Source organism: Lagenorhynchus albirostris, chromosome 7 (assembly GCF_949774975.1).
Source record: "Lagenorhynchus albirostris chromosome 7, mLagAlb1.1, whole genome shotgun sequence".
NCBI classification, from domain to species: domain Eukaryota; kingdom Metazoa; phylum Chordata; class Mammalia; order Artiodactyla; family Delphinidae; genus Lagenorhynchus; species Lagenorhynchus albirostris.
Genome location: NC_083101.1, coordinates 7,429,907 through 7,442,368, shown reverse-complemented (window position 1 = coordinate 7,442,368; position 12,462 = coordinate 7,429,907). Strand labels below are relative to the sequence as shown.

Sequence of the window (12,462 nt, the reverse complement as noted above, 5' to 3'; positions counted from 1 at the left end):
GGGCCCAGTGCTCTGAAGGAGAGGGTGGGACCTGGGACCCTGGGTGCCCGTGCCAGGGGACCTGCCCTGGACTGGGGAGTCAGGGCAGGCGTCCTTGGAAGTGACATCTCAGCAGCGACCCAATAGATGAGTCATAGTTCACTCCGGTGGTGGGGAGAGAAGGGAAAGGCGTTCCAGGAAGAAGGATAAGATGCTCACAGGCTGAAAGGGCAGAGGGTGTGGGACACTGGCACTATGGGCCCAATACCACGACTATTGGCTGAACGAGGGGCTGCACACCCCATGTGGGTCTGACACGTTGTAGGGTTGCAGCACATGCAGGGAACCTGGGAGGCAAGGCACACTCTCAGATTCCCCCTGCCCACCATGCCGAGGACAGTGCTGGGCACCCAGTGGCCACAGTGGAACCCTCACCACTCTGGATGAGAGAGCCGCCAGGGGCTTTGCCCTTTCTGCAGGATGAGCTCAGTCACCCAGGTAGCCACTCTGCCCTAACCCTGCTCCCCAGGTGGAAGAAGCACCACCTTGTCAGCCGCCAAGATCACCAAAAGCCTCCAAAAGATAACGCGGGCAGATGGCACAGATCTGCTAACCACCTTTTCGCAGTGCTGACCCCGCTGCAGGGGGCTGGCGTGAGCCGGAGGAGGAAGGAGCCATCTGTCTTGGCACCAAGGCTGGAGGCCCGGGGGCCGGAGCACCCTGCCACTTGGGCCCCTTCCAGCTACAGCCTGGCACCGGCCAGAGGTGGCCATCTCTACCCACCCCATGCCCAGCCCCTAGGGTTTCTCATTCTTGTGGCAGGCACCAGCCATCTGGGATTCTGGCAACGGGAGATGGAGGGAACTCTGATTATGACAGAAGAGCACACAGTAAGAAGAACCCTGTGTCTTTCTCCATCCCGTCTCTTGCCTGGATCCACCATGAGCTACGACATCCTGGGGGGTGGGGAGCAGCGGAGAGCAAATAGCGGCCACCTCCAAGCTGGTTGCTTCCAGTCTGAGCTCCTTAAGGGGTTTATTTCATATAGTCTCTAACTTAACCAACGGACGACATTGCCTAGGATCCTGTGCTTGCGGCTAATTCACCATTTATATAACAATCTGTCTAACGACCCCTCCCCCAGCCCACAAGCTCCAGGAGGACAAGAACACTTTCCGCTTCCACACTCCTGGATCCTCAGGGCCCGGCCTGTAACAGACTAAAGGTTTGTTCTTGCCTGAGTTATCACACTAAAATACCGTGAGGTAGAGATTGTTACCCCGTTTTCTGATGAAGACACTGAGGCTTGTCTAAAATCACACAACTAGGGACTTCCCTGGTGGCGCAGTGGTTAAGAATCCGCCTGCCAATGCAGGAGACATGGGTTCGAGCCCTGGTCTGGGAAGATCCCACGTGCCGCGGAGCAACTAAGCCCGTGTGCCACAACTGCTGAGCCTGTGCTCTAGAGCCCACGAGCCACAACTACTGAGCCCGCGTGCCGCAACTACTGAAGCCCGCATGCCTAGAGCCCGTGCTCCGCAACGAAAGAAGCCACCGCAATGAGAAGCCTACACACCGCAACGAAAAGTAGCCCTTACTCGCCGCAACTAGAGAAAGCCCACGCTCAGCAGTGAAGACCCAACACAGCCAAAAATAAATAAATAAATAAAATCACACAAGTAACAAGAGTGGGACACAATCCAAACCTAAAGCAAAGCCATGCTTCTCACCAAACCATCCAGTCTTCTGTCCATCCAGTGTAGGGGGAAGAGAATGTGAGGTCGAGGAGGGAGCACGGGACCCCACCAGTGTCCTGACCCCCAGCCTCTCTGTTGGCTGAGGGAGCCAGAAGCTCTGAGCCTTGGAGCGGCACCCACCCTGTGAAATATTAACCCAGGAGCTGGGGGGAAAACCCAAACAAATATCCTATTTACAGAGGCTGGAAGCTTTCCAGGAGGGAGTGGATCACAGGCCAGATATTGGGGGTGGGAGGCTGATGTGAAGGGAGCCAAGGCAAGTGCCAGGGGCCCCCTGGGGGCAGGGGTGCAGTTGAGGATCTGAGGGCATCCCGGGGGGTCACTGACCTGCATAGACTAATCTGCAGGGTGGGTTACATTAGGAAGATATGAGGGGGGAATGCGCATCACCCCTCACTGGTGCCACCTGGAGGCAGAGGGCCTTGGGGATACCTGGGTTGCAGGCTGGCAGTCAAACAGTGATCACAGCCACACTGAGCACCGTATTCCAAGGACTCTGCTAAGTACTCCACATGCATTAACTCACTTAATTCTCCCAACAACTACACGAGGCAGGAATTATAATCGACAACTTACAGATGAGGCAGCTGAGACTCAGTGGTGACGTGACCGGCCACAGACTATGTACAAGGGTCTATATGTACCTATCAGTATGTATACATGTATTCATTAGTTTGAGACCCAGAATTCTGAGCTTTCCATGCATGTTTTCATTGAAGCCACAAATAACCTATAAGGACATACTATTTTGTTTTCCAGATGAAGAAACTATGGTTCAAATACGTGCATTGATGTGCCCAAGTCCCCCAGTAAGTGCCTGGCTCTCTCCACCATTATGCTATGGGCAGGAACTGTTTCTCCAAGCCTCAGGTCTCCCTTCTGCGGCATGAGCCTTTGCCTGCTTACAACCTGGAGGGTCCTGGGCCCTAAGCATAGATGATTGGGCATCACCGGTAACTATTCTACAGGCATATATCATTTTTTGACCACAGGACTAGAAGCTTCCTGAGGACGAGACCTAGTGTGACTCATGGGGTCTCCATGACACAGTGAGTGCATGACTGGTTGGTTGCGGGTGAAGGAGCCTCAGCTCCATGAGGTCCCCAGGCAATATTTACCAGCCTCAATATTCATCAGGGTCCTTATCTGTCAATGGGTTGCAAACCTACCACATGGGGCTGCTGAGCAGATGCCATGAAATAATGGCAAGAAGGTGGTAACCAATAATTATGGAGTGATTTCCTAAGAATAATGCTTGGAGAGATCCTTCTGCTCATTTCTGAAGCTGGAAAATCAGCTTCAGGGATTGAACCAGATATAGGATGTTTGTCTCAAAGTAAATGATCCAACAGGGGTCTCTGAACTCGCACTTCGGGGGTCAAGAACAGCTGAGGTACTGAAGCCTTCTGCCCCAAAATAAGTCGCAGAATCCTGGTGGTGCTAATGATAACAAGAACTGTTTTCAACCTTTGTAGAGAGCTTTACAATGCACCGAGTTCTTTCATCCTCCCAGTAGCCTTCAGTTAGTGTAGAGATAGGAAAACTGAGGCACAGACAGGGGATAGGACTTGCCCAAGTTCACACAGTGAACCACAGCAGAGCCGGGCTTGAACCCAGCTCCCCAGATGACTAGTCCGCACTTTTATCCACAACAACCGGCTTCAGCACCCTGGCTCTCAGCGTTGGTGTGCTTGACTTTTCGTTTTCAAATCCACTGGCCCAGCTGCCCTGCTCAGCTTATGACCCAGGCCTGATGACATAGTCCAGGCTTGGGGGTTGAGGAGAGAGAGCAACCATTGTTCCACTCCCTATAAGGCATGCTGCAGTCTCAGCCTCTGCTGGGCACATCTAGGATCAACAGTCTCCAGCAAATCCGCCACACACAACCCAACCACACAAATAGAGTCAACATATACTGCCCTTCCCAACCCATCTCCATGTCATATTTATTTCAACACCACCAGTTAGCCTATATTATATGGCAGAGTAGGGATTTGCTTGCTCTTTAAAAAAAAAAAAGCCCCCATAACCTTCCACTGGTGTGAAAAAAGACAGGACCAAGCCACCATGACAGTGATGTGCAACCACTGTTCCCACTGAGGGGTGACAGCAAGTTTCCACTTTGTCTCCCCCGCTGTTCTCCAAAATTCTACTAGTTCAGGGAGGCAGCCAACAGCTGGTGACATCATCAGCTGGTGCTAAAAAGAAAGGCTTTGAGGTAGACACATGCAAATATTTCCTCACCATTGTCATTGCCATCGGCATACCTGCAACGTCCTGAGGATTTAATATGTGCTAACTGATGCACTAAGCGCTTCAGCGCATGACCTCTCATTTAGCCCAACAACCCTATTCTACAGATGCGGACGTTGAGGTGGGAAAAGGTGAGTTGAGAGTGAAACTGACTGCTGGCTACTATAGCTCTGTGGGTGGTACTTGACTTGGCTGCTTGACTCGCCCAAGTTCTCACAACCAAAAAGTAAGTGGCATGACTAGATTTAACTACAGTGTTCTGTGGCTGTCCTTTTAAAATTTATTCCATCAGTGGCCATTATAAAGGTGGAGAAAGGGTACTTACAATGCCAGGCCAGAGCACAATGTCCATTTGTCATCTAGAACATATTTTCTCTGAACACCAGACACTTCAAATTAATACAGTTCTGAAAGGGTGCCCCATTAGACACCCTGTGACCCTGCATCACATGAACAGCCCCTGATATCCTCCCCACCAATATCAGGCCCCTACTCTTCTCTGATTTCCTTGTCAACCACTCTTCCTCTCCTTCACTCTGCTCCAGCCCTATTGTCCTCCTGCTGGTTTTTAAAATCATCAGATATACTACCTCAGGACCTTTGCGCTTGCTGCATGGCTTGCTCCCTCCCTCCCCTCAGGTCTTTGCTCAGATATCACCTTATTAGAGCCCTTCTCTGACCACCCTCTATAAAAAGGGCAACCCCACTCTCTGGCCCTTACCGTGGCCCTTCCTGCTCTATTTTTCTCCACCCTACATATATTTTTCTCCACCTTACATATATTTCTGATTTGCTGAATGAACTAGTGAACTGAAACAGAGAGACCCCCTCACCACTGGCAACCACCTCCTGCCCTAAGTACACTCTCCTGTGACCCTTTTCAAAGCTGTCCTCAATGCTCATTCTAACCAGTTTGAACCCTGAAGAGAAACATTCTGTGGGAAAGATCATATGGGGTGATTTTTCCATGGAGGCATCAGGCATTCCCCCTCTGATTTAAAAATCAAATGTGCTGACAGGCACAAAGACTGGAAGTCTTGGACTCCTTGGGCCAAAAAGCAGCCAAGTCAAGTTCCACCCACAGAGCTATAGCAGCCAGCAGTCAGTTTCACTTTCAACTCACCTATCAGGCTCCCTTGGTCCTTAGGTTTGCTACCACTCCATCCCTTTGCCACCCTGTTGGATTTCCCCGCGCCTTGTCATCCCTGAGCTTTCAAGCACTGCTTTGGGGAAACTTAAGCTCATCCAACAGGTAGGAGGGGCAGAGGCTGCCTCTTTCAGCCCTGCATCTATCCCCCATTTTGTAGGGGCATGAGACAGGGCGTCATTTTCTTTCTGGAGGAAGGGTGCTCACTTTTAAAGGCATGTTTCTCAGACCTGGCAGCAGAGGTAGAGAAGGGAGTCCTCCCACCACTGGCCGAGATGGACCTTTGCAAATGGTTGCAGCGGCGATGGTGAGGCATCGGAGGCAAGAAGGGAAGGGGGGAGGACGCAGAGATATCCCTTGGCCCCGGGAGCGGACGGGATGCTTCCTCGGCGAGGAGGAGCGGAGGATGCGGCCCGGGAGATGCTGGGGAGGCATGGGATCTAGTCGGGCTAGGGCCGGGGTCTGCGGAAGACGAGGGTCGGAGGGGTGGAGCTTGGGATCCCAGGGACAGGAGCCGGGGGCGAGATGGGGGTCGCGCCGGGGGGACTCCGTGGCCATTACCTTGCCCTTAGGGCGGCGGGCGGGGCTGAGGGACGCCGGGTGCTGGCTCCGGGGCCCGGCCCCTCCCCCGATCCGGCTCCTACGGCTCGCAGCCTGCAGCTGCCGCCGCCTCCGCTGTCAACAAACCCGGGGCGCGTCACTTCCGGGGCCGCCCCTTAGCAACAGCTAACGGGTTCCCCCGACGGGTCCCGCGGCGAACGAGGGCGGTGGCGGCCGAAGGTTCCGGAGCCCCGCGGCGGCTCTTCTCCCGGACACCGGCTGGGTCTGCGGGTGGAGGAGGGAGCGGTTGGTCCCCACCCCAGTCCTCAGCGCGCTTCTCACGGGCTCTCGCTGGGCTGGGGGAGCTGGGGAGGACCCGCTCGGTGACACCGGCTTCCGGGCCCGCTCTGCCTTGCGGTTTCCCGGAGTCCAGGGAATGATTAAAGGGCGGACTGACTCCACCTTCCTCGTCAGCACGGACATGCCTCCAGCGCCAGCCCCTACATCCAGCGCCCTATTGAACATCTATCCCTGGCTTATCCGCAGGTAGCTCGCACCCACGCGTCCAAAAGCGGTCACCATCTTCCCCCCGAAACGCGCTGCTACTTCTCCAGCTAGTTAATGCGCCCTCCAGGCAACTCGGCTGTCACCTGGGAAATGGGGAGTCGGCCTTGGCCCCTGCGTTTCCCTTAGCTCCTCTTCCAGTCGCCAAGTCCTAAGGATCTCTCAAACCAGCCCCTCTCCTCCTCCGCCAGTAGTGCCCGACTCTGTCCACCATCATTTCTCCTTTGGATTTCTGCAACAGCCTCCTAACAGAACTCCCGGCTCCCTCCCCTCATTCTCTCCACAGTTCGACAGTGAATTTTCCAAAACCAATAAATCTGATCAGAGCACCCCGCTACTTATAACCCTTATGGTAGACAAGGATGATCTGTCCCCCGTCTCTCTCCCCACCCTCTTCCCTTATTTGCCCCCCCACGCTTTCATTCTCCAATTCAGACAGTTTAAAGCAATTTTGGTTCTTTTAATGATCCTCTTCTCTTCCATAGGCTCAAATAATTTCTTCCCTACTAAACACTTTTCTTGCTCCCATCTATATCCTCGTCCTTCTGGTCTCAGTTTAGATGCTGTTTTCTTGACGAACCCTTTCTTGACACGACCCTCCTAATAACTACTTTTGTGGATGTTTTCGGTCTGCACAGTATCTTTTAGTCTTTAACTATGTGTAAGCATGTTTGTGCAATTTTGAATCCTTTAAAAAGCCTTTTGATTTTGAATTCTCAAAACAAGATGTGCTTGTTTAAATAAAAAATCTAAACATTACAGAAATATAGGGTGGAAAAAATGAAAAGTCCCATTCAAACCCTAACCCAACCCCAATTTCATTCCCTTCCCCAGAGGGCACCACTCTTTAACAGTTTGGTGAGTAGCCCCTTAGTCCTTTAAAAATATGCATGCATATGTAAGAGCTAAAACTATAAAGTTCTTAGGAGAAAATAAAGGCATAAGTCTTTGTGATTTAGGGTTAGGCAATGGTTTCTTAGATATGACACCAAAAGCATAAACACAAGAGAAAAAAATAGACAAACTGGATTTCATCAAAATTAAAAACTTTTGGGCTTCCCTGGTGGCGCAGTGGTTGAGAGTCCGCCTGCCAATGCAGGGGACACGGGTTCGTGCCCCGGTCCGGGAAGATCCCACATGCCGCGGAGCGGGTGGGCCCGTGCGCCATGGCCGCTGAGCCTGTGCGTCCGGAGCCTGTGCTCCGCAACGGGAGAGGCCACAACAGTGAGAGGCCTGCGTACCGCAAAAAAAAAAAATTAAAAAAAATAAATAAAAACTTTTGTGCTTCAAAGGGCACCATCAAGAAAGTGAAAACACAACTCACAGAATGGGAGAAGATATTTGCAAATCACATATCTGGTAAAGAACTAGTAATCCAGACTATATAAAGAATTTATGACTAAATAATAGAAAGACAAGTAACCTAATGTAAAATAGGCAAAAGAGCTGACTAGACATTTCTCCAAAGAAGATACGCAAATGGCCAAGAAGCACACGAAATTATACTCGACATCATTAGTCATCAGGAAAATGTAAATCAAAACCTCAAAGAGATACAACTTCATATCCTAGGATGGATACAATCAAAGAGATAGACAATAACAAGTATTGGCCAGGATGTGGAGAAATGGGAACCCTCCTACGTTGCTGATGAGAACTTAAAATGGTGCAGCAGCTTTGGAAAACAGTTTGGCAGTTCTTCAAAAAAGTTAAACATAGAGTTATCATATAACCTTGCAATTCCACTTCTAAGTATATACCCAAGAGAAAATTTTCACAGCACCATTATTCATAATAGACAAGAAGTAGAAATAACCCAAATGTCCTTCAACTGGTGAATGAATATGATATGGAATAATATAGTCATACGATGGAATATTATTTGGTGAGAAAAAGGAATGAAGTAGTGATACATGCTACAATATGCATGGGACTTGGAAACATGGTAAATGAAAGATACCAGTCACAAAAGATGATACATTTATGATTATATTCCTATGTCCAGAATACACAAATCTATAGAGACAGAAAGTAGATTAGTGGTTGCCTAGGGCTGAGGGGGTGGGGGAAAAAGGAATTACTGCTAATGGGTACAGGGTTTCTTTTTGGGGTGATAAAAATGATCTAAAATTAGATGGTGATGATCATTGCATGGTTGATGGATGATAGTTGTATATGTACAGCTCTGTGGATATTCTGAGAAACAGTGAATTGTTCACTTTAAATGTATGCTCTAAATGTATTGTATATGCGGGGCTTGCCTGGTGTTGCAGTGGTTAAGAATCTGCCTGCCAATGCAGGGAACACAGGTTTGAGCCCTGGTCCGGGAAGATTCCACATTCTGTGGAGCAGCTAAGCCCGTGCGCCACAACTACTGAGCCTGCGCTCTAGAGCCTGTGAGCCACAACTACTGAGCCCGCATGCCTACAGTCCATGCTCCCCAACAAGGGAAGCCACTGCAATGAGAAGCCCACGCATCACAACAAAGAGTAGCCCCTGCTCAGCACAACTAGAGAAAGCCAGCATGCAGCAATGAAGACCAAAAGAAAAAAAGAAAAAAAAAAAACGGTATGTGAATTATATCCCAATAAAGGTGTTAAAAATGCATTTATAAACTTGTATATGTAAACTCATGATTTAACAACATAAATAGGATCATTCTATACAAATTGTTCTGGGACATATTTTTATCACTTATTATGTCAGATCATATAATCCTGTTTAATTCTTTAGAATGGTTGCATTATATTCCAGTAATTGCACAATCTTCTTATTGGTGGAATTTGGTTGACAAATTTAGGCAGAAGACCTAAATAGACATGTCTCCAAAGAAGACATACAGATGGCCAAGAAGCACATGAAAAGCTGCTCAACATCACTAATTACTAGAGAAATGCAAATCAAAACTACAATGAGGTATCACCTCACACCAGTTAGAATGGGCATCATCAGAAAATCTACAAGCAACAAATGCTGGAGAGGGTGTGGAGAAAAGGGAACCCTCTTGCACTGTTGGTGGGAATGTAAATTGATACAGCCACTGTGGAGAACAGTATGGAGGTTCCTTATAAAACTAAAAGTAGAATTACCATATGATCCAGCAATCCCACTACTGGGCATATACCCAGAGAAAACCATAATTCAAAAATACACATGCACCCCAATGTTCATTGCAGCACTGTTTACAATAGCCAGGACATGGAAGCAACCTAAATGCCCATCGACAGATGAATGGATAAAGAAGATGTGGTACATATATACAATGGAATATTACTCAGCCATAAAAAGGAACAAAATTGGGTCATTTGTAGAGATGTGGATGGATCTAGAGAATGTCATACAGAGTGAAGTAAGTCAGAAAGAAAAACAAATATCATAAATTAACGCATATATGTGGAACCTAGAAAATGGTACAGATGAACCGGTTTGAAGAGCAGAAATTGAGACACAGATGTAGAGAACAAATGTATGGACACCAAGGGGGGAAAGCGGCGGGGGGGTGGAGGTGGTGCTGGGATGAATTGGGCGATTGGGATTGACATGTATACACTGATGTGTATAAAATGGATGACTAATAAGAAAAATTAAATAAAAAATAAACATTAAAAAAAGAATATGAGGGCTTCCCTGGTGGCACAGTGGTTGAGAGTCCGCCTGCCGATGCAGGGGACATGGGTTCGTGCCCCGGTCCGGGAAGATCCCACATGCCGCGGAGCGGCTGGGCGCGTGAGCCATGGCCGCTGAGCCTGCGCGTCCGGAGCCCGTGCTCCACAACGGGAGAGGCCACAACAGTGAGAGGCCCGGGTACCGAAAAAAAAAAAAAGATTGTCACTGTAAAAAAGAATATGAAAAAGAATGTATATGTGTGTATATATATATGTGTGTGTGTGTGTGTAACTGAATCACTTTGGTGTACACCAGAAATTAACACAACATTGTAAATCAACTACACTTCAATAAAATAAATTTTTAAAAAATTTTTTAAAAAATCTCATAAATTCTACCAGACACTTAAAGGGTAAATATACCAAATAATACCAGTTCTACACAACTTCCATAAAATTGAAGGGGAGGGAAGACATTCCTACTCATTTTATGAGGCCATCATTACCCTGATACCAAAGATAGACAAAGACATGACAAGAATATAAAACTATAGACCAATATCCCTTGTGAATATAGATGCAAAAATTTTAACAGAATTTTCAACAGAATAAATACAGAATAAACTGAATTCGTTTTTTTTATAAATTTGCCGTGCGCAGGCTTCTCATTGCAGTGGCTTCTCTTTATTGCAGAGCACAGGCTCTAGGCGTCCGGGCTTCAGTAATTGTGGCACGTGGGCTCTAGAGTGCAGGCTCAGCACTAGTGGCGCACAGGTTTAGTTGCTCCGCGGCAGGGAAGTCCTCAATCTAATGATTGAGTTTAGCAAGATTTCTGGATACGAGATCAAGAAAAACAATTTAAAATAAATAATAGGGGGCTTCGCTGGTGGCGCAGTGGTTGAGAGTCCGCCTGCCGATGCAGGGGACACGGGTTCGTGCCCCGGTCCGGGAAGATCCCACATGCCGCGGAGCGGGTGGGCCCGTGCGCCAAGGCCGCTGAGCCTGCGCGTCCGGAGTCTGTGCTCCGCAACGGGAGAGGCCACAATAGTGAGAGGCCCGCGTACCGCAAAAAAAAAAAAAAAAAAAAATGAAACCAGCGGAATTCCCTGCCGGTCCAGGGGTTAGGACTCCATGCTTTCACTGCTGAGGACCCGAGTTCAATCCTTGATTGGGGAACTAAGATCCCGCAAGACGTGCAGCACAGCCAAAAAAAAAAAAAAGAAAAATAAAAAAGAAACCACTGAGAAGAACCTATAATATTTCAATATATAAAGTTAAAAAATTTTTATTAGTGCTTGTCAAATTGCTCTGTGAAAAGTCTGTACAGGTTAACTCTCTTTAAAGCTGTTTGAGAGAAGTCTGTTTCTCTACAACCTAGTGATGGTAGGTGCAATAAATACTGATGACTTGTCCCAGACCAAGAGGCACAGTATGGTTGTTCAATTCATATTCCTCTGAGTATTAGTCCAATTTATTGTTATTTCAGGTTCTAGCGAGACATTTTTATTTCTTCTTTTTTTAAAAAATAAATTTATTTATTTATTTTTGGCTGCGTTGGGTCTGCGTTGCTGCACGCGGGCTTTCTCTAGTTGTGACGAGCGGGGGCTACTCTTCGTTGCGGTGCGCGGGCTTCTCATTGCAGTGGCTTCTCTTGTTGTGGAGCACAGACTCTAGGCACGCAGGCTTCAGTAGTTGTGGCACACAGGCTCAGTAGTTGTGGCTTGTGGGCTCTAGCGCGCAGGCTCAGTAGTTGTGGCGCACAGGTTTAGTTGCTCCGCTGCATGGGGGATCTTCCCAGACCAGGGCTCAAACCCGTGTCCCCTGCATTGGCAGGCGGCTTCTTACCCACTGCGCCACGAGGGAAGTCTCATTTCTTCTTTGAAGTGCCTGCTTATAAGCTTTGCTGTCTTACCTCCTTCAGGTGTTTGCTTAGATATCACCTCAGAGCAGTTTTCCTGACCCCCTATGTAAAATTGCAGCCCCTCCCGCTGCCCACTCCTGTTTTATTTTCCCCTGTCGGAATTTATCACCATCTGATGTACCATTTAGTTTACTTATTTACCTTATTTAATGTCTAACTCCCCTCACTAAAATGTCAATGCTTCGAAGGCAGAGATTTTTGTCTTTCATTCACTACTAAATTCCCAATACCTAGGACATACCTGGCACGTCGTAGGCACTCAATACATTTCTTGAATGACTGAATGCTTTTTTTTTTTTCTTCTTCTTGGGGTGTTTGTCTTTTTCTTGTTGATTTAAGAACTCTCTATACATTAGGGAGATTAACCCTTTATCATAAAGGGTACATATATTTTCCCCTGTTGATGCTTGTCTTTTCCTTTACCATTTAGAGACTGAAAATTTTAGGTAGTTATATATCTGCCTTATATTTCATGGCTTCTGGGCCTTATGTCTTCCTTCTCCAAGATTCTAAACATTTTTCTATATATTTTTGTTCTAATCCCATAGGATTTTTCCCTTGCAGAGCTTTAATTCATTCAGAATTTACTTTCCTGTCAGATGTCAGATAAGAACAGACCTTTATTTTTTTCCGAATGATAGCCAACTGTCTTTTTTTCTTAACACGTTGTTTGTGTTTTTCCCTGTCTTTCTAATC

The 12,462-nt window shown here is 47.8% G+C and overlaps 1 protein-coding gene across 4 annotated transcripts in view; it reads right to left on the bottom strand.

Moving 5' to 3' along the window:
• ZER1 (zyg-11 related cell cycle regulator) overlaps window positions 1-5,826 on the bottom strand; it is a 30,306-nt gene extending 24,480 nt beyond the window's left edge. For all 4 annotated transcript variants that reach the window (XM_060154164.1, XM_060154166.1, XM_060154165.1 and 1 more), the window contains exon 1: window positions 5,698-5,826. The gene's annotated coding sequence lies outside the window, so the exon portion shown is untranslated. The remainder of the gene's footprint in view (window positions 1-5,697) is intronic.
• Between the last annotated feature and the right edge of the window lie 6,636 nt (window positions 5,827-12,462).